Raw genomic sequence first — 21150 nt, 5'->3', positions numbered from 1 at the left:
GATTATGTAGCTTTTCATTTCTTGTCATAATAATCACTACTCAGATTTGGGGACAGTGAAGGGAAGGAGGGGAAGAATATATATTCTTTACATGCCAAGTTGGAACTCAAAATATATTTTGTTGAAGAAGCAATTTTATAAGTGGTGATTAAATAGAATCTTAGTGGGCATTACTGCATAAATCACACTGACTTAACCTGGATGCCTGCTGGCTTCTTGGCAGTCAGCTGGTGGGGAAGAGTAAAAAGGCCTCAACTGGCAAGGCCTGGCTTATAAGGGCTTGTTGTAGAGGATGATCACCTGTAGTCTACAGGACTCTGCTCAGAAAATATTGTGCACTTTAGCTCAATATGAAATGACTATGATCACTATGGATTGGAGAATTGATTAGTCTGAAGTTTGGGAGTGGAGGAAGTTGAATGTTACAAGCAGTAGCTGAAATTGTAGTTCAGACATTGATCTTGAAATGTGTTTATTTCAAGTCTCCAACTTAATTTTTAAAAACTTTTTACCTCATCACATATATTTTAAGATGACATCTAACATTTTCGTTGTGTGTTTAAATGGTTGTGGAGTATAGTTTTCTAGCATGTTATTGATACTAACACCTACACTTTATAGTAAAGCTGTTATTGCTTCTTAAAAAACACATGTAATTTGACAACTTCCATTATTCTTAAAAATCAAGCAATGAATAAACTCATTTTCAACTGTAGAAAGTTTTTCTTATTTATCCTTGAAAATGTATTTATATTCCACTTCACTCATAATAGTTTATCCTCATGTAATATATTTTTCACTAGAAATCCTTAAAAAAAATCACCCTTTATACTTTGTTCCAGTAAAAAATATATGTTAAATATATATTTAAAATACTTCAGTGACCATAAGGCTTAAAGTTTTGAAAAATTTTTGATAGAGTTTAATTATGATAATTAATAGAAATATAATAAACTTATAAAATGATTTTAAATTATATATCAGGTGACCACTTAATCTATTATTAAGCTATTTTAATAATATTTATTAACTATTTTAATATTCTTGAATTTATTGAATATTCAATAAGTAATTGACTATTTATTATTATTACTTTTTAACTTAGAGACATCTTGTTTAAACCAGTATACTAAAAATAATTTGGAAAATATTAATTTTAGTACCTGCCAATTTTAATTTATAGTGATAAAATCATTTTGCCTTTCCATGTGTTTTAAATTATTTTTATAAATATCTTAGAACTGCATATTTAGCTTCACTTCAGTTCTGTCACTTAGTCATGTCCGACTCTTTGTGACCCCATGGGCTGCAGCACGCCAGGCCTTCCTGTCCATCACCAACTCCTGGAGCTTGCTCAAACTCATGTCCATCGAGTTTAGCTTAGTTTATAGAAAATATGGAACATGTGAACTAATAGGTGGAGCTAGTCCTTGTCATCAAATCAATTAGGCAAATGAAATTTTCTGAAAAAGTCCCACATTATTTTTCAGTTAAAAATATGTTAATACACATTCTTGAATAATACTAATGTGATGTCTTAAATGTGACAAAAGCTGTTCATGTTGCTGTTCAGTTGCTAAAACGTCCGACTCTTTGTGCCCTGATGGACTGCAGCACGCCAGGCTCCTCTGTCCTCCCACTATCTCCCAGAGTTTGCTCAAATTCAGGTCTGGGCCACATTTATTTGTGCCACTTTAAAAAGATGTGAATGTTGCATATTAATATTATAGTAATAATATTTCCCATTTTAATGATAGCATCTGATACACAAAGACTCAGCTTTGAGGAACAGTTTCTTTATGAATAGATTGTTCTCAATGAAGAGTTTGAAGTATAGGTATTATCCATAAAGCTATTTCTTGGGGTTGCTCACTGAATCAACTCTATTCATAGAGATTCTACAATGCCAACAAAGTCCAAACAACCTGAATGTTAGTACTCACAGTTTTGAAGTCTCTTCACCAGCTGATTCCTGGGCAAGTTGCTGTGTGTTATAATTTCTTCAGTATGTTGTTTTCAGTAAAACTGTGAATGATTGGAGACATCTATAAATTAATCAGCATGTAAGTAATATCTTCTCTCTACCACAGTTATTGTCACAATCTGCTGAACAAAGCCACCTGCAATTTTATGACATCTACAAAGTATGGTGATATCTGTACAGGTCTAATGAAATTGTGCTGATGAACTTACCAGCTATTGTCTTTTTAGGCATTTACTTGTAGAGCAAATTAGCAACTTCTTTTGTCATATAGGATCTTCTAGTTTTAATATTATTGCTTCTGTGAGCAATATTAATTTGTAAAAGTTTTCCAAAGTCTTGATTTCTACTTGTAAATTGCTAATACCTTGAGTATTCTTCTAATATTAATAGATTTCTTTAAGGTTTGAATGTTTTGCGAGTAATAAGGATGTGTAGCAAGAGTGATGGTTTCATGCTATTGCTTTATAGCAATGTCTCAAGAGCAGAGTCTTTCTTTGTCTTTCTGGAGTATGCATTCTTTTACATGTTGGAGTCACTTTCCGAGAAGGGGTATATTAATATATCTGAGAGCATCTTTTTTGTATATTCCCATACCTCTTTTCTTAACTCTGTATGGATTTTAACAAATTGCAAGTTATTAAATGGCATTAGTTTATTGTTGGGTAGTTTATCACTAACAGGCTTTATAAGGAATGGTCTGCTTTTTAGCAGTTAAAATATTTTTATGAAGAACATTGCTATTTAAAAATGATAATGTAGTTGCTTCTTACCCTTAAATTATATTCTTTAGTATTATTGCAATAAGAATTAGATTCTTCCTGTGGCTTTTTTCGAAGTTCAGCCAGTACCTTCTTTAGTCATAGTTATATAACTGTAGCATCCCTAATGTTCTCTGAACATAGAGGAAAACTCTGCACATGTCAGCTAGTATTGGCATTAGCTGTTGACACATCTCCGTTTATATCAATATCTCTTCTGCATGTGTATGACTTGTATCATGCATTTATTACAGGAAGTAGCCACATATTTCTTTCTTCTCAAGCTATTTGTCAATTATCTATAATAAATACAGATTTATTGAGAAACTAGATTAAGAAAAATCATGATTTCATGAAGAAAAAGATTTGCTCATATGAAATTTTTTTCCCATCGAGGCGATGTTAGTGTTGATGTGAAAATTTTCTCTTAAAATTGGTAACTCCAGATTATTGGGATGACAAAAAATCACATTACAGTGTAGTTTATTTACAACTTATTCACTTAACAAGATCAGTACCAATATGACATAACTGAATGGAGTCTCATTTCTTTCATCTTCTGTAAACAGTCAGGATCTATATTTCTGGATTATTTGTCTTTTGGTTCTGTTGATATTTCAGAGTCTTCTGCATACTTTTATATTGCAAATGTATACTACTTTATACCCAAAGGAAGTATTGGAGAAAGCGCAGTTCTATTTGGTCAGAGCTATCCAAAACTTGTTCATTAAGTATAACCTTTGCTGAGGGTTTTTGATATATAATTTTTACCAACCTAAGGAATTGCCCTTTTATTCCTACTTTGACTATCAAGTTAAAGGAATACTAGTTTTTCTAGGAGTTAATTTAATATTCCTGATTTTCCAAGTTACTTTAAACCATGAACAGGTGTTGAATTATTAAATGCTTTTCTTCATTGATTGAGATATGATTTTTCTCTTTACTCTTTTTATTGATTGCATAACTATAGATTTTCTGGTATTGTACTATCCTTATAGCCCTGGGGTTAAATTGTGGTTGATAGTGATATAACGTGTTTTTGTCTTAGATTTTGTTATTTAGGTTTTAGTTTATGTTTTCACCCTGTATATATGTGAATGAAGTTCACCTGTGGTTTTCTTGTTTTTTGTCATAATTACTTTTGCTTCAGAAAATGAGCTATATGACTTTTGTTCTTTTCTAAAATTAATTTTATGAAATAATTTATATCATAAATTGTAGAATTAATGGTCCTTTAAAAGTGTGATGGAACCCACTTGTAAAATTGTAGCAGTTGCTCTAGGTACCCTACTCAAAAGCCTTCAGCCACTCCAGATGACACCAACAAACCAATGGCTTGAACAAACCAATAGCTTCCTACATCTCTCTGCCTCAGGGCATTTCATGACCAAAGAAATAGGCTTAACATGAAGGAGAGGCAGAGAAGTGCGAGTGAGCTGACTGATAAATACCCCAGGCTCCTTGCCCTTAGTGGGATGATTTTAAGAGAGTTCCATCAAGACCAAGCTCCATTTGCCTCCAGAAATAACCTACTCTTTAATTAACTGTTTATTGGCTATTTTTCCATATTGTACTTCCCCTCTCTTTCACTGTACTTCCTGGTGTCATTTTTTCAAGTAAACAAACTACTTTGCATTCAACTCTTTGGCCTGGGATCTGATTGTGGAGAAACCCCAAACAGGAAACACCATCTTAGCCTGAGATTTTCTGTAGAAGAGGTATTAACAATTTTTTAACTTGAGGTATAATTCATATAACATTCACCACTTCCAAGTGGCTTTTAGTATATCCACAGTGTTGTGCACCTATCACCATTACCTAATTCCAGAACATTGTCATCACCCTGAAAAGAAACCTTGTGTCCATTAGCAATCATTCCCATCTCACTGTACATCCAGGCACTCAGTAATCCACTTTTTTTTTCCTCTAGAAATTTGCCTATTCTGGACATTGTGTATAAATGGATTTAGACAATATGTGGCCCTGTGTGTCTGGCTTCTTTCACTTAGTATAATGCTTTTAAGGTGTCTTTGCTATAGCAAGAATCATACTTAATTCCTCTTACGGCTTAATATCCATTGTGTGTTTATATCACATGTTGTATATTTGCTCGCCAACTGAAGGACATCTAAGTTGTTTCTACTTTTTGGCTATTGTGAATAATGTTGTTAGGACCATATGCTTTCAAGTTACGTGAACATATATTTCCAATTATCTTGGGTATTGCTTAGTAATGGAATTGCTAGGTCATATGGTAATTCTATTTTTTAATTTTTAAAGAACTGCCAAACTGTTTTCCACAGTGACTTTATATGACACTTTATATGTGTACCAAGAATGTACAAAGGTTAAAATATCTCTCTCCCTTCACCAGCACTTACCATTTTCTTTTTTTTAAAAACATTGTATCTCTCCCAGGGAGTGTGAAGTTCTTTTGAGTTGATTTGCCGCCACCACTGTCCACTGTAGATGTGGCTGAAGTCAGATGTGAGCCAAAGAGTATCAAAACCATCTGCAACGTGAGACTTAGGATGGACTTCATACAAAAAAATCTGGTGTCCTAGGTCATAAGAGACCAGGGGTTTGAATTCTGGTTGTATTTCTTATCGGCTATAAGACCTTGTCTATGTGACTTAACTTTTGCAATCTTCAGTCTCTTCATCCATTACTAAAGTGTAGATTAAATGAGGTAATAGCAAGAATTGGAAGAGTGCCTAGAGCATAGGGAGAACTCAGGAAGTTCTGTTTGTTGTTGTTATTGTTGCTGTTAGTAGCAGTGACATTGGTGGTGGTGATGGTGTTGGTAGTCGTACCAGGGTATTAGCTAAAGCCTAGAGTTTGACTCAAAGTCCAGGCTGTGCAAAGTGTGGTCTGCGGATCAGCAGAAGCACCATCACCTGGGAGGCTGTTGAAAATTCAGAATCCCTGCCTCTCTGCCCCCAGACTTAGAAATTGGAATCTGCATTTTAACAAGATCCCAGGTGATTGGAATGCACATTACAGCTCGAGAAGCATTGGTCTATTACATCATTTTGCCATTCTCAGCTTGACCACTGCAGTTCCCACAATTTTGTTTTTCATTTTTATAACAGCTTTTTTGCAGAACAGTTGTACAAAAACCGCACATGTTTAATGTGTGCAGTTTGATGGCTTTGACCTTATGCATATAGCCATGTAATCATCACCACAATTCAGGTTATGAACATATCCGTCACCTCCAAAATGAACAGATGCATGCACATCATCCAGTGTGATCTTTCACCCCCAATAAAAAACCTAGTAATATTCTGAAATCTGTTGGGTTAGAGCTAAAGGAGGACATTGATTTAACAAGTCTGAATCCCCTAAGGTAAGCTATACATATTTTACTTTCATTTAAATATCTAAGCAATTTTAATACACTAAAAATAATCTTTACATACTTTGTACATTTTGACTTATGATAAGAAAATATAAATTTCATAATAGTACTCATATTTGGAAAATTCTTAAATGTTATTTAATTTTTTCTTAAAGACAATTTCTTGATATTCATGGTATTTGGATTATAGAAATTTTTTACGCAAACAGATTTTAAAGAAAGTAAGGTATAACTATTATATCCTTACCATTAATATATTAATTCACTCACTTATTGAACATCTCTTGGTGTTTTACAGGTAATTGGAACATAGCAGTGAACTAAAATAGACAAACATCTCTTACCTTTCTGGGGAGTATATTCTAATTAGGAGATGTACATAACAAATAAGATAAATATTAGAAGGTGTACGTGCCCTGGAGAAAATGAAAATCTAGTTGCTTAATTTTGGATGACGTTGGAATATTGATTTGAATAGCCTTTGACAAATGACAGTTGAGCAGCAACTTAAAAAACTTGAAAAAGATGATGGAGCTATTTAGGGGAAAAGCAGTTTAGACTTAGGTAATAGTGGATACAGAGGTCCTGTGGTAGGGGCATGCTTGACGTGTTGGATGAATAGGAGGGAAGTTCATGTGGCTGCTCAGAGCAAGTGGGTGAGAATTGTGAGACACAAAGACCCAAGTGGGTGAGAGTAAGTCTGCAGAGGACCTTCTGGATCATTGTTAGGACTTTGGCATTTATTCTGAGCAAAATGGGGAGTATGAAAAGGTTCTGACAAAAAAAGTGACGACATGCTTCAAAACGTTTTGAAGTGTTTGCTTTGATGGTTTTGTTGGGATAGGTTAATGAGAGTGAGAAAAGAATAGCATCTAGGAGACCAGTTTTGAGGATATTTAAGTAATTTAGGCCTCTGGAAAAGGAAATGGCAACCCACTCCAGTATTCTTGCCTGGAGAATTCCATGGGCAGAGGAGCCTGATGGGATTGCAAAGTTCTTGGGGTCTCAAAGATTCCAACACGACTGAGCGACTAACACTAGCAAAAATAATTTAGGCTGGCAGTGGTGGTTACTTAGAGTGGTTGTAGTGAAGATGATGAGATGACATCTCTGTAGATATATTTTAAAAGAAGAATTTAAAAGATTTTATGGTGGAATGTGTGTGGGATATGAAAAAAAAAAAGATTATTCCAAGGTTTTTGGACCCAGGTAAACCAGGAGGATGGGGAATTGCCATTAACCACTCTGGGTAAAACCGTGAATGCAGCAGTTTGGAGATAAAGGTCTGAAATTCAGCTTCGACCTTTGAGATGAATCAAGATACAGATGCACTGAAGCTCGATAAAAGACAGTGCTTTTAATTTTGTACTGTGATAGTGTTATGATACGGTTTAGCTTTCATAGAATAGTAAATCTCCCTTGGGTGGGCTGAGTTGAATTTGCCTCACATTGAACTGTGCTTTGAAGTAGATTAGATGACTATATGATTACTGATGCTCGCCTCTTGATGAAAGTGAAAGAGGAGAGTGAAAAAGTTGGCTTAAAGCTCAACATTCAGAAAACGGAGATCATGGCATCTGGTCTCATCACTTCATGGAAGATAGATGGGGAAAAAGTGGAAACAGTGTCAGACTTTATTTTAGGGAGGCTCCAAAATCACTGCAGATGGTGACTGCAGCCATGAAATGAAAAGACGCTTATTCCTTGGAAGGAAAGTTATGAGCAACCTAGATAGCATATTGAAAAGCAGAGACATTGCTTTGCCAACAAAGGTCTGTCTAGTCAAGGCTATGGTTTTTCCAGTAGTCATGTATGGATGTGAGAGTTGGACTGTGAAGAAAGCTGAGAGCCGTAGAATTGATGCTTTTGAACTGTAGTGTTGGAGAAGACTCTTGAGAGTCCCTTGGACTGCAAGGAGATCCAAGCAGTCCATTCTAAAGGAGATCAGTCCTGGGTGTTCATTGGAAGGACTGATGCTGAAGCTGAAACTCCAGTACTCTGGCCACCTCATGCGAAGAGTTGACTCATTGGAAAAGGCCCTGATGTTGGGAGGGATTGGGGGCAGGAGGTGAAGGGGACGACAGAGGATGAGATGGCTGGATGGCATCACCGACTCAATGCACATGAGTTTGGGTGAACGCCGGGAGTTGGTGAGGGACAGGGAGACCTGGTGTGCTGCGATTCATGGGGTCACAAAGAGTCGGATACGACTGAGCGACTGAACTGAACTGCCTTTAGCAGTTACAGGAGCAAGAAGGACAGTTTGCAAAAGGAAGTCCATATTCCATTGTGTGGCTTCTGGCAGTTTACTTGCAAGGATCTCAAATTGTTTTATCCATTAAAATTTTAAAGAAGTATTAGTGAGAATCTGAGAAACTAGTAAGTGAAACTTTATACTTTGAACTCTTTTCTCCGAATTAATGCCTCTTCCTTAAAAATTTCTGTTTCACTGGGGTGTTCTAGTGATTTCCATATCGCCATATTTTGTTAGTGTTTGTTACTGTTTCCTCTAGTTTTAGACCTCCAATTCTTTTCAGTTTAGATAAGGCATCACTTTGTAATCTTCATATAATTATGTTCTGGCCTCTTCCTTTTATAAAATGTTCTCTTCAGAAAGTATGTTCTGTTCTTCATTTTAAGTGAAACCCTTGCTTTCTACTTTAAGAAAAATAAAGCTTGCTTTCCATCAGTTTAAGCCATGATTTGGGGCTTCCCAAGTAGCTCAGTGGGTAAGAGTCTGCCTGCAGTGAAGGAGATTCAGAAGACTCGGGTTCAGTCCCTGGTGGAGAAGATCCCCTGGAGGAGGGCACGGCAACCCACTCCAGTGTTCTTGCCTGGAGAATCCCATGGACAGAGGAGCCTGGCAGGTTCCATGGTTACAAAGAGTTGGACGCGACTGAAGTGACTGAGCTCATGTACAAGTCATTTACTTTAAATTTATTGAAATAATTTTATAGTTCTGTAATTTATACAGCATAACTTTTAAGTTCTACATGTTGGAAAAGGAAACTGTCAACTGATGGATGTTTATATTTACTCTCTTGAATTTTTGAGTAAGTTAAGATGCAATGGAAAATAATGATTCTAATTAATACCATCACATTTTATAATGTAGAATAATGATACTCTTTCAACTTATTTTTAATTTTATGAAAGTTACTATATTTTTAACTGAAACTTAATTTATTTTTAGGGGAAAAATTAGATTAACAGTGTAGTGATAGTAGAAAACTAGTAGTTCAGATTGAACAAAGCTCTATAGCGCAGACTAGTGGGAAAACTTAATAATTGCAGAAATGTTCACTTCCCTTAAACTGGCTGGATATGCCTACTGTTTTAAGAGTTGTCTTTTCTTTAAAACACACACACACACACACACTTAGAGAAATTCAAACTTAAAATGCGATTCTGAATTAAGGTAAGATTTAAAGGTCAAATATTTATTATGAAGGCAGTAACTACCAATTCTGATAATAAGCAATATGCAATTAAATTCTCAATGACTAGTTTACTTTGAAACCACTTTTCTAGTTTTTTGATAAAATTTAATTTAGAACAGAGAGTTTATAAAGTGAATCAGGTGCTTTGATGGAAAGAAAATAAAAGCAGCACTACAAAATATGTAATTTTGTTTATATGTTTGGCTAATTGGTACCTTTTTACATAAACCTGACTTCTTTATTCACATCACTCCATAAAAAAACAAAACAAAACCCTGAAAGTAAGCTGTACTGTATTTTAAAAACTGTATTTGTATGAAAACTCAATGAATTGTTCTCAGTTAACTAATATATTTATTTTAATCTTAATTGGTTTCTAGTCTGACACCTGGTTACATACTCCTCTATCTCCTACCACTTTGTTCTTTTCTCTCTTTTTTCATTTTGAAATATTTCAAACATGTCAAGAAGTTTAGAGACTACCAAGCAAGTTATATAAATCTTAAAATGTTCCCATGTTTCGTATTTTTTTTTCTGAAATAGCACAATTATCTTGAGTACTTATTATTCTATAAGTTTTTATTTGTATAGTTTATAAATACTGCTTATACCTAAACACTGCTAAACCATATAAAACATTGTTTTACAAGGTTTTAAACTTTATATTATGGATCATACTGTATATATTTTTCTGAAACTTTATCTATTTTGAGATTTAGATCCACCTACCTCTTATAATTCATTCATTTTGATTGCTGAATATAATTCTTGGCATGAATATGCTAGATGTGGGTTTGATCCCTGGATTGGGAAGATCCCCTGGAGTAGGAAATGTCAACCTGCTCAAGCATTCTTGCCCGGAAAATTCCATGGACAGAGGAGCCTGGTGGGCCACAGTCCATGGGGTCAGTGAGACATGGCTGAGTGGCTGAGCGCTCGCACACATCCTCATAAGAGGAGGATTACACACAGAGAGAAGGTGATGAGAGGGTGCAGCAGAGAGAGCTCTGAAGATGCTGTTCTTACAGATTGGATTGACGTGACCACAAGCCAAAGAATGCTGATAGCCATCAGAAGCTGAATGCCAGAAAAGGCAAAGCATTGATTTTCCCTGGAGTCTCTTAAATGAGCAAGGCCCTGTTGATACCTTGATGTTGGTCCACTGATGCTGAAATTGAATTCAGACTTCTGGTTCTTCAGAACTCTGAATGTATTTCTAGTTTGTGTTAATTTGTGACAGCAGCTATATGAGGCTAATTTACTGCTCTTTTCTGATTTTTGCCATTAAAATCTTTTCAGTCTTATAAATTGCACTAGGGAAGTTACCTTTTTCCTCCTTTCTATAATAGTTCAAAAAAGTTTGTGATCACTTTTTCACTGTTTGGTAGGCATCAAATGTTAAAACCATCTAGACCCCATTTCTTTTTTGGTGAGATGATTTTTTTTAAAGTTTTCACTGTAGTTTTTTCCTTTTCTCTCTCTCCTCCTCTTTCCCTCCCTTTCGCCTTTCCCCTAAGCTTACGTTTTCCTTTTTAACAATTTTGTGATTGCCTTCATGCAGTGTCCGGTCTCTCCAATGCAGAACCAGGTCTTTAGAAGTGAGCTGGGATCTTGTTTCCATCTTGATATTTAGTGATACTGCAGATTAACATATTAGTGGTATTTTAAATTAATGGTCCTGCAAATTCATATATAGAAACCAAGGTCATGGCTGGCTTTGTTCAGGGTCTTGTTACAAGACTGTGTCCCATTTATCTGAGCTCACAGCTGTGTGTAATCTGCAGGTTGAGGCAGTTTTCTATAGTGTTTTCCAGCTTCTTTTATTAATGAATCCTCTGGGCATCAAGAAGTGAATCTTGACTCCAAGTTTTCATTTTACAAGGAGCATATTTAGTTCTTTTATCCTAAAGAGCTCTGTTCTTAGCCATTGGTGCCTGCTTTTTGGCTGGGGGCACAGTGGCCCTAAGGCTTCAGCTCTGCTCCATAAAAAACAAAACAAAACCCTGAAAGTAATTTTAATTACTTTACATTTTGTTTACATTTTGTTTTAATTTTACTTAGTTTATTTCTACTTTTTATAAGCTAAAATTCTGGGTGCAGAAACAAAAATCTTTCTACACAAGCAATATCTATTTTAGCAGAAAAATGTTAAAAGTTAAGATTTATATCATGCCATGAAACAAAGTAATATATAAAAATAAGAGTTTGAGGAAAGTAGAAAGAGGCTTAAAGGTTTAAGGTTAGGCAGAGTGGTCAAGGTCACTATAGTTTTTAGTTCTCTATAATAATTTCCCTGAGATTTTAGAGATAAGTTAAAATCATATTTTTTCAGCAATTGTGTGTTTTGTTTAGGTACAGATAAATAAAATGTTTAGTAATATTGACTGTATGGCAATCCAATAAATGAGTATATTTTCAACTTAATTGTCTTTCATTTTCACTTCATCTCCTGGCTTTTAAAAACAGCAGATTCCTTTTCTGTGCTCTGCAGCCTCCCACCCTGCCCAGAGTAGAGGAACCAGCCATTTTATCTGAAACTAGAAGTTCCTAGTTCTTTCTCTAGGTGTGGTTCTGGTTCATACTTGGCACTTTGGCGAATATTAATCTTTGACCATAACTGACAGTATTCAGATCACAGAGAAATAGGTATAGTATATTCGAAGTGCCTCTTGGTTTAGATTATTTTATCAGTGAGCTGGCTTCTTTGGGGAAGCTTCAGAATGGTGAAGGGGGACACCACAGTCCTAAGTCCAAGCCTGAGGGTTCTTGGGGAGAATGTCAGGTACACAGTCAACGAAGAGTCTGCTGCTTCTATCCCTGTACATGATGAGGGAGAAGAAAGACAGTAGGAAGGCACAAATGATCAGAGTAATATTCTAGTCTGTTCTTTCTAGTCTTTGACTCAGGATGAGGATGCTTATTAGTTAAGTCAAAGGGCAACTTTTACCCTTACTAATATTTGAGGTTCTTTGAAGATATCTTTCTGGATGTCCTTCCAGCATTAGCTTTCCAGAACTATCTTCAGTTCCAGGGTGGCATGGAGGACACAGAAGTGGCTGTATGTCCCTGCTGTGACACGCCCCCAGTGGTGAGGGATGAGGGATGTGGCCACTTTGCAGTAGAGACTGCAGTACAGCTACCTTGGGCCATGACTGAATGGAGAATTGTTCAGAGACTAGAAGGAGTCAACAGAGCCTTGGGAGCTGAGGTGAGATCAAGTCAACAATGGAGCACAGTCCTGTCTGAATAGAGTAGAAGAACCAGACTATGAGTTAGATGAGCTGCGGATTTTAGCAGCAGAACCTCCATGGGACACCCAGATACTTTCTTGGAAAACAGCAGGGGAAGGGGTAGAAATGTAAAGCATAGAGAATTTAGCCAAAGGAGCTATTTATCAGGCTAAAATTTAGTACGTAGTTTTAAAAGAAATCTGGCTAATTTGCTGTTGAGGAAAATCAGATAAATAATTAGAGAAATAAACTATGTTTCTTTGTGGAGTAATTTTTCAAAGCCATTATCAATAGCCAACTAAGACTTGGAGATGTTCCAAGTAAAAATTTCTTCTGTACTGCTGCTGTCTCCTGAGGGACTTAATGAAGACATGGCTGAACTCTCCTGTATCAGCTGACAAATAGGATTATATATTAGCTAGAGATGCCATGCTTGTGGTTCATGGGGAATTTGGCAAAGTCTGGCTGCTTGTCTTGGGGTATCAGATGGAAGAAATTTTCTGATACTTGTTTTGTAATCTCTAAACCCATTGCATTGAAATTACATTGATCTCTTAATTCCTTAAGGAACATGTTTGAAAAACTTTAATCCTCTTAAAATATGGTCTGGTACTTCCTTGCCAGTTGTACCATGACAGCGCTAGGGAAGGGACATGTAGGTTAGTAGCCTGCAGTGCCACTGAACTCTACCTTTTGAGGGACGGAAACAGCATGGATCTAATCATGGGAACAGTAGGGTAATGCTGTAATTGACTTTTCTGGATTTCCAGGCCTCTTGCAGATCTCTGCGTTCTTTTTTTTCTAAATGCAGCCTGGGCCTGGGGAGAGGAAGCATCAGGGATTTATGGTGTGATTGTATTCCTTTTGTAGCATTTCTCATAATAGTAATCTAAAGAATATTTGTGCGGTCATTTGCAATTATTTGTCTTCCTTACTATACTTTAAACTCCACAGCAAAATCTATGTCTGCTGACCTGTATTTGCCAGCTCTTAGCATAGTGTCTGGCATACACTAGGCATTTAGTGAATACTGAGTGAATGAATAAATAATGAATGAGTTAGTGTTAATAGTTACTTGCACATCTATAAATAAATTAGAATTTTATGGTCTGAATTAATTTTATGGTGAATTACAGCTTCATCCAAGTTTATCTTTTAATACTAAATGTATAATCTTTTAGGAGATTATATTAGGTACATTATATTCAGTGATGTACTGATAAATGCTAACCACAGGCTCCCTGTAAGAAAATGTCCTGGTTGGTGGTATTTTCCAATTTTCAAAATCTATAAAAACATCCACAGTGGCTGCCTTCAAGTAACTCAGATTACTTCATCGAATGCAGAGTTGAGAAGAAATGTGTACAAGCTGTTCTTAAGACTCAGTGAAAGTTGGCTCCAGAACAGCACTGAAGCACATTTTTATGCCTTTTTAGCAATGCATTGTTCTCCACATATAAAGACTATGCTGGTGACGCATTCAGTAGAACATGTGCTTTAGAAAGAGTTTGAATTACTCAACTGCAAATGATAAACTTAGAAAGTTTCTGTAGCTCAACATAATAGAATTTTATTTCTCACAGTGTGAGGTCCACACTGCTGTCTGTGGCAGATCATCAGAGACTCCCTTCCAAATAGTCATTCAATTCCCAGGCTCCTTCTTTTTTTTTTTTTTTTTCCAATGGATCCTTTATCCCCCAGGGTCTTGAATGAAGAGCTTGATCATAGCATATGAGAGTTTTGAATGGTCATGAAATGGTACACATCATTTCGCTTGTAATCCATTGGCCAGAACATAATAATGGCCATCTCTACAAGGGAGATTAGGAAATGTAATTTTCTAAGAGACAAAGGAAATAAATTTAATAGCTAGCTAGCATCTTCCATAGTTTTCTAGTCATGTGATAGGGTTAAACTAATCAATTTAACACCTTTTTTCTGACAAATGCACACATTGATAAGCATTATAGATTAGTGGTAGAGCCTAGTCTGATTAGATTGGAGTTTAGTAAATTCTTTTATCTGTGCAAAGTTAGCTGGTTTTATCAACTTTGCCTTGGTCTCATTAGCACCAGTCTCTAAGCAGTAATCCTTCATTTCTCTGAAATACTCTATTATTTATTATCCCTATTTAGATGAAAATCAGAGTATTCAGAGGTTTACATTCCTTTAAGTTATTGTATACAGTTAACATAGTTTTGTTTGTGACTATGAAGTTTACATTTACCATTTTTATGGTTTGGAAGAGATATTTCTATTTTCCTTAGTTTTTTCCCCTTTTTAACCCCAATAAGGATGTTTGTGGAATGGAACATAAGGGACAAATTTGGGTCACTAGTATTTCATGTTGTATATTGCTGTATTACTTTGAAAATATTGGCATATTTAGAACTGAAAGTAATGATACCTTATAATTTTGAATCCTCTGTGTCTTTGTATTCTCAGGGCCTAGATTTTTTTTTTTTTTTTTTGATAAATGATGACCAGCCAAACTAATAGGCTTTGACCTTGGTGATTTATGAGCATATATATTTCTAAGACGTTTTAAAAGCATTTATCATAAGGTACATTTGCTGGTTAACTTAACTGGCTAAAGGATTCCATTAACAAAAGTCCTGCTATTTTATCCCAAATTAGTTAATTTTTTTCCACAGACACAGAATTCAGCTCTATAGACATCAATTGTTTCACAGCCAATTAGTGAAAATTCACTTCACAGCACATCTATGTGTTTGTAAGACATTGTTCAGTATCAGCAATTGATAAGTTGCAGTGTATGTAACGGGCTTCAAGTGAAATTGTCAGTTTCTGTATTAATTTAAATTAGTGGATTTAGGCTTTCTGATCCTTAAAGATTAATAGATTCTTAATCCAAAAGTAGGAGGAGATAGTGAGAGAAGGGTAATGGGGTGTTAGGATATGAGGATTACTAGAGACCAGCAGTTTAGGAAGGAACATAGGATCTAGTCAGAATTCCCTGGTGGCTCAGACGGTAGGGAATCCACCTGCAAAGGGGGGAAACCTAGGTTTGATCCCTGGGTTCTGAAGATTCCCTTGGGAGGGCATGGCAGCTCACTCCAATATTCTTGCCTGGAGAATCCCGTGGACAGAGGAGCCTGGTGGGGTATAGTCTATGGAGTTGAAAAGAGTCGGACACGACTAAGTGATTAAGCACAGCACAATGTGGATAGCCCAGAGAGGATGGGAAAAGTATGAATGCATAGTGTCTTCAATAGGAATCAGACAGCATCCTTCACACCTTGTAGTCATTTATTTTATATATTGATATCTACTGAGTGTTAACAGAAAAGGAAAACTAATCTCATAGTGTTTCTAGTTCTTTTTTTTTTTTCATTTTGCGCTACCTGGAAATGATACTGTTCATACAATGAGTTAACTTAAATTTATAAATTTGTACAAATAGTATCATCAGTTTAGTTCAGTTCAGTCGCTCAGTCGTGTCTGACTCTTTGTGACCCCATGAATCGCAGCACGCCAGGCCTCCCCATCCATCACCAACTCCCAGAGTTTACTCCGACTCATGTCCATCAAGTCAGTGATGCCATCCAGCCATCTCATCCTCTGTCGTCCCCTTCTTCTCTTGCCCCCAATCCCTCCCAGGATCAGAGTCTTTTCCAATGAGTCAACTTTTCGCATGAGGTGGCCAAAGGACTGGAGTTTCAGCTTTAGCATCATTCCTTCCAAAGAAACCCCAGGACTGATCTCCTTCAGAATGGACTGGTTGGATCTCCTTGCAGTCCAAGGGACTCTCAAGAGTCTTCTCCAACACCACAGTTCAAAAGCATCAATTCTTCGGTGCTCAGCCTTCTTCACAGTCCAACTCTCACATCCATACATGACCACAGGAAAAACCATAGCCTTGACTAGACGGACCTTTGTTGGCAAAGCAATGTCTCTGCTTTTCAATATGCTATCTAGGTTGTATCGTACATTTACCTAGTTTACACTGACGTAAATTGGTAGGGCTGGTTATGGCCTCCTCTAGCCCAGCCTAGTCACTGTGAGGAACACACTTGTAACTCACTGAACACACTGAATTGGCAATTGCTGCCCTGGTGGCTCTCCTTACCAAACATCAGAATCACCTGTAGGATTTGGAAAATCAATAAGAGAAAATAACAGATGTCTGTGTTCTTTCCCAGTTTCTGATTCAGTAAGTCTGGAGTGTAGCCTGAAAAGGTGCACTTCTAAAGTTTCCAGGTGATACTTAAGCTGCTGTTCTAGGGACACTCTTGAGACTCTCTGGAAGAGCTTAAGTAACCTGCCTACCTTGTGACAAATGATGAAGCAGCAGTAAGTTGTTTCTGCAAATGATCATGATTGGATAGTTGTCTGTCTCACAAACTCTCATTTCTGTTTCATTATCAATTAGCAGGTGCAAAAGGATGTTATTCTTCAATATCCTGAGTGTGACTTAGTCTAGATAACTTCGTATCATAAAATCATATAGATGTATTATCACTGTTAACATGAATCATAATTTTTTTTAGAAAAAGCAGACAAATTCAAATTTAATTTTTAACATTATTTTCTGGTTCTATATTTAGTTGCTTTCACTTTTAAAAGAGATCTGCAGTACCTACATTTGTCACAAGATGGCATTTAAAGGCTGAAGATTTTGGTTGAAATTTGATTTTTGAGACTGTTGAGTTAGATGTATAATGTTTCATATGTATTCAAAACAAAAGAAATTTGAACTATGATGTATTTTTTTAAATTTGAGTGAGATTTTGATATTTTAATATCAAAAATGTTTTCTTATTATGAAAATTAGATAGTAACAAAAATTAACGTTATTGATGATTAATTCTTTTGGAAAAGGATGCAACACGAATCTTAGAGTAATAGCATAAAAATTTTATTACATTACATCCCCCAGAAAGATTTCAAATGATTTCAAGTTAGCAAACATTTAGAAGGTCTTACTGTTCTATAATGTATAAAGTCTTATTATGCAAATAGGGTTTTCCAGGTGGCTCAGTGGTACTCCTTCTGCCAATGCAAGGAACACAGGAGACTGGGTTTGATTCCTGGGTTGGGAAGATCCCCTGGAGTAGGAAATGGCAACCCTCTCCAGTATTTTTGCCTAGAGAATCTCATGGACAGAGGAACCTGGTGGGCTACAGTCCATAGGGTTGAAAGAATTGGATACGACTGAGCAACTGACTGAGCAAATAGATTCAAGGGATTAGATCTGATAGACAGAGTGCCTGAGGAACTATGGACAGAGGTTCGTGACCCTGTACAGGAGGCAGGGATCAAGACCGTCCCCAGGGAAAAGAAATGCAAAAAGGCAAATGGTTGTCTGAGGAGGCCTCACAAATAGCTGTTAATAGAAGAGAAGAGAAAGGCAAAGGAGAAAAGGAAAGATATACCCATTTGAATGCAGAGTTCCAAAGAATAGCAAGGAGAGATAAGAAAGCCTTCCCCAGGGATCAATGCAAAGAAATAAAGGAAAACAATACAATGGGAAAAACTAGAGATATCTTCAAGAAAATTAGAGATACCAAGGGAACATCTCAAGCAAAGATGGGCACAATAAAGGACAGAAATGGTATGGACCTAATGGAAGCAGAAGATATTAAGAAGAGGGGGCAAGAATACACAGAAGAACTATACAAAAAGATCCTCATGACCCAGATAATCATGATGGTGTGATCACTCACCTAGAGCCAGATATCCTGGAATATGAAGTCAAGTGGGTCTTAGGAAGCATCACTACAAACAAAGCTAGTGGAGGTGATGGAATTCCAGTTGAGCTATTTCAAATCCTCAGAGATGATGCTGTGAAAATGCTGCACTCAATATGCCAGCAAATTTGGAAAACTCAGCAGTGGCCACAGGACTGGAAAAGGTCAGTTTTCATTCCAATCCCAAAGAAAGGCAATGCCAAAGAATGCTCAAACTACTGCACAATTGCATTCATCTGACACGCTACTAAAGTAATGCTGAAAATTCTCCAAGCCAGACTTAAACAGTATGTGAACTGTGAACTACCAGATGTTCAAGCTGGTTTTAGAAAAGGCAGAGGAACCAGAGATCAAATTGCCAACATCCACTGGATCGACTAAAAATGAAGAGAGTTCTGGAAAAACATCTGCTTTATTGACAATGCCAAGGCCTTTTAATGTGTAGACCACAACAAACTCTGGAAAATTCTTAAAGAGATGGGAATACCAGACCACCTGACCTCTTGAGAAATCTGTTTGCAGGTCAGGAAACAACAGTTAGAATTGGACATGGAACAACAGTCTGGTTCCAAATAAGGAGAGGAGTACGTCAAGGCTCTATGTTGTCACCATGCTTATTCAACTTATATGCAGAGTATATCATGGAAACATTGAGCTGGATGAAGCACAATCTGGAATCAAGATTGCCAGGAGAAATACCAATAACCTCAGATATGCAGATGACACCACCCTTATGGCAGAAAGCAAAGAAGAACTAAAGAGCCTCTTGATGAAGGTGAAAGAGGAGAGTGAAAAAGTTGGCTTAAAATTCAACATTCAGAAAACTAAGATCATGGGATCCAGTCCCATCACTTCATGGCAAATAGATAGGGAAACAGTGGAAACAGTGGCAGACTTTATTTTCTTGGGCTCCAAAATCACTGCAGATGGTGGCTGCAGCCATGAAATTAAAAGACGCTTACTCATTGGGAGAAAAGTTATGACCAACCTAGACAGCATGTTAAAAAGTAGAGACTTTAGTTTGTCAACAAATGTCCATCTAGTCAAAGCTATGGTTTTTTCAGTGGTCATGTATGGATGTGAGAGTTGGACTATAAAGAAAGCTGCTCACCGAAGAATTGATGCTTTTGAACTGTGGTGTAGGAGAAGACTCTTGAGAGTCCCTTGGATTGCAAGGAGATCCAAACAGTCCATCCTAAAGTCCTGAATATTCATTGGAAGGACTGATGCTGAAGCTGAAACTCCAGTACTTTGGCCACCTGATGCCAAGAGCTGACTCATTTGAAAAGACCTTGATGCTGGGAAAGATTGAAGGCAGGAGGAGAAAGGGACGACAGAGGATGAGATGGTTGGATGGCATCTCTGACTCAATCACTGACAGGGAGGTCTGGCATGCTGCAGTCCATGGGGTCACATAGAGTCAGACACGACTGAGTGACTGAACTGAACTTTGCAACTGAGCATGCAGGCATGCACATTATGCAAATAGAAGATATAGGTGTTGCCCCCAGTGACCTTTGAATTTAGTTGGAGAAACATGAAGAGAAATGTATATCCAGTTTGAAGAGAGAACACAATAAAAATGATCAAGTACAGTGTTGTTTGATGTAGATACAAACAATGTGAACTGAAATAATGGGCAGTGAAGCAAAAATTTTAAATCGCATTTTACAAAAGCATCCTTGTATCAGTTGAAAATAGCATGTTGAATTTTTCTTTTACTGTGATTATCTATATGATTATAAATGATTCAAACCCAGGAGGAATGTTTAGCCATCTGGAGAGCCTTAAGATTCAGTATTTGACATAAATATGACATTAAAATCACTCAATTTTTTTCTTGATTAATTGAAAAACATTTTTCAGAAGAAGATAAAGTTTATCTGCCCATACAGTTGTTAGTTTTAAAATTCTTTGATTCCTGGAGTCTGAAAAACACATCTATTAAAAAATCAAGAATAGATGATGGTTACCAGGGGATGGGAGGGAGAAAAGGGAATTTGCTGTTTAATGGATATAGACTTTGAATTTTACAAGACACACAAATTTCAGAGATATGTTTCACAACAATATGAGTATACCTAATGCTACTGAACTGTGCACTTAAAAATGGTTAAATTGTGCATTTTATGTGAAGTGTCCTAGTAAAATTATGAAATTGTTTAGGTTTCTATTAATCAACAATATTCCTAGCTTTATTTTAGCCATTAAGAGCTACTCGAAAAAAACAAAAGCCCCTCAAGAAGCTGTAATATATTTGGTGATAAAAGATTAACCTATTATTAGTAGGTAACCTACTGAAAGTCCAACATAAGCCAGGCGTTGTGCCATTGTGCCAGACATTTTATATAAATTATTTCAATCCTCAAAACAGTAATAGGAAAATGAATATTACTATCCCTATTTCTTATTTTATCATTAAGGGAACTAAGTTTTATAGACATGAAGGTTCAGTACTTTGTTGAACTTTCAGTTTAGTTGGAGAAACATGAAGAGTAATGTATAATCCAATATGAAGAGAGAACAAAATAAAAATGGTTGCCCAAGTTCCTTGGAGTTGGTATTAAATCCAATTTTTTCTAGCCTCAGAATCCATTTTCTATGTATTTTACTATGCCTCTAATTTAAATAAAAAGCAATTAAAGACTACAAAGAAACAACTAGTA

General features: G+C 36.4%; 1 protein-coding gene across 32 annotated transcripts in view; it reads left to right on the top strand.

Moving 5' to 3' along the window:
* The window catches only part of RIMS2 (regulating synaptic membrane exocytosis 2), a 592497-nt gene that overhangs the window by 148653 nt on the left and 422694 nt on the right, over window positions 1-21150 (top strand). The gene's annotated exons all lie outside the window — the stretch shown is intronic.

Source organism: Oryx dammah, unplaced genomic scaffold, assembly GCF_014754425.2.
Source record: "Oryx dammah isolate SB20612 unplaced genomic scaffold, SCBI_Odam_1.1 HiC_scaffold_19, whole genome shotgun sequence".
NCBI classification, from domain to species: Eukaryota; Metazoa; Chordata; class Mammalia; order Artiodactyla; family Bovidae; genus Oryx; species Oryx dammah.
This window is presented reverse-complemented; position numbering and strand designations above follow the sequence as displayed.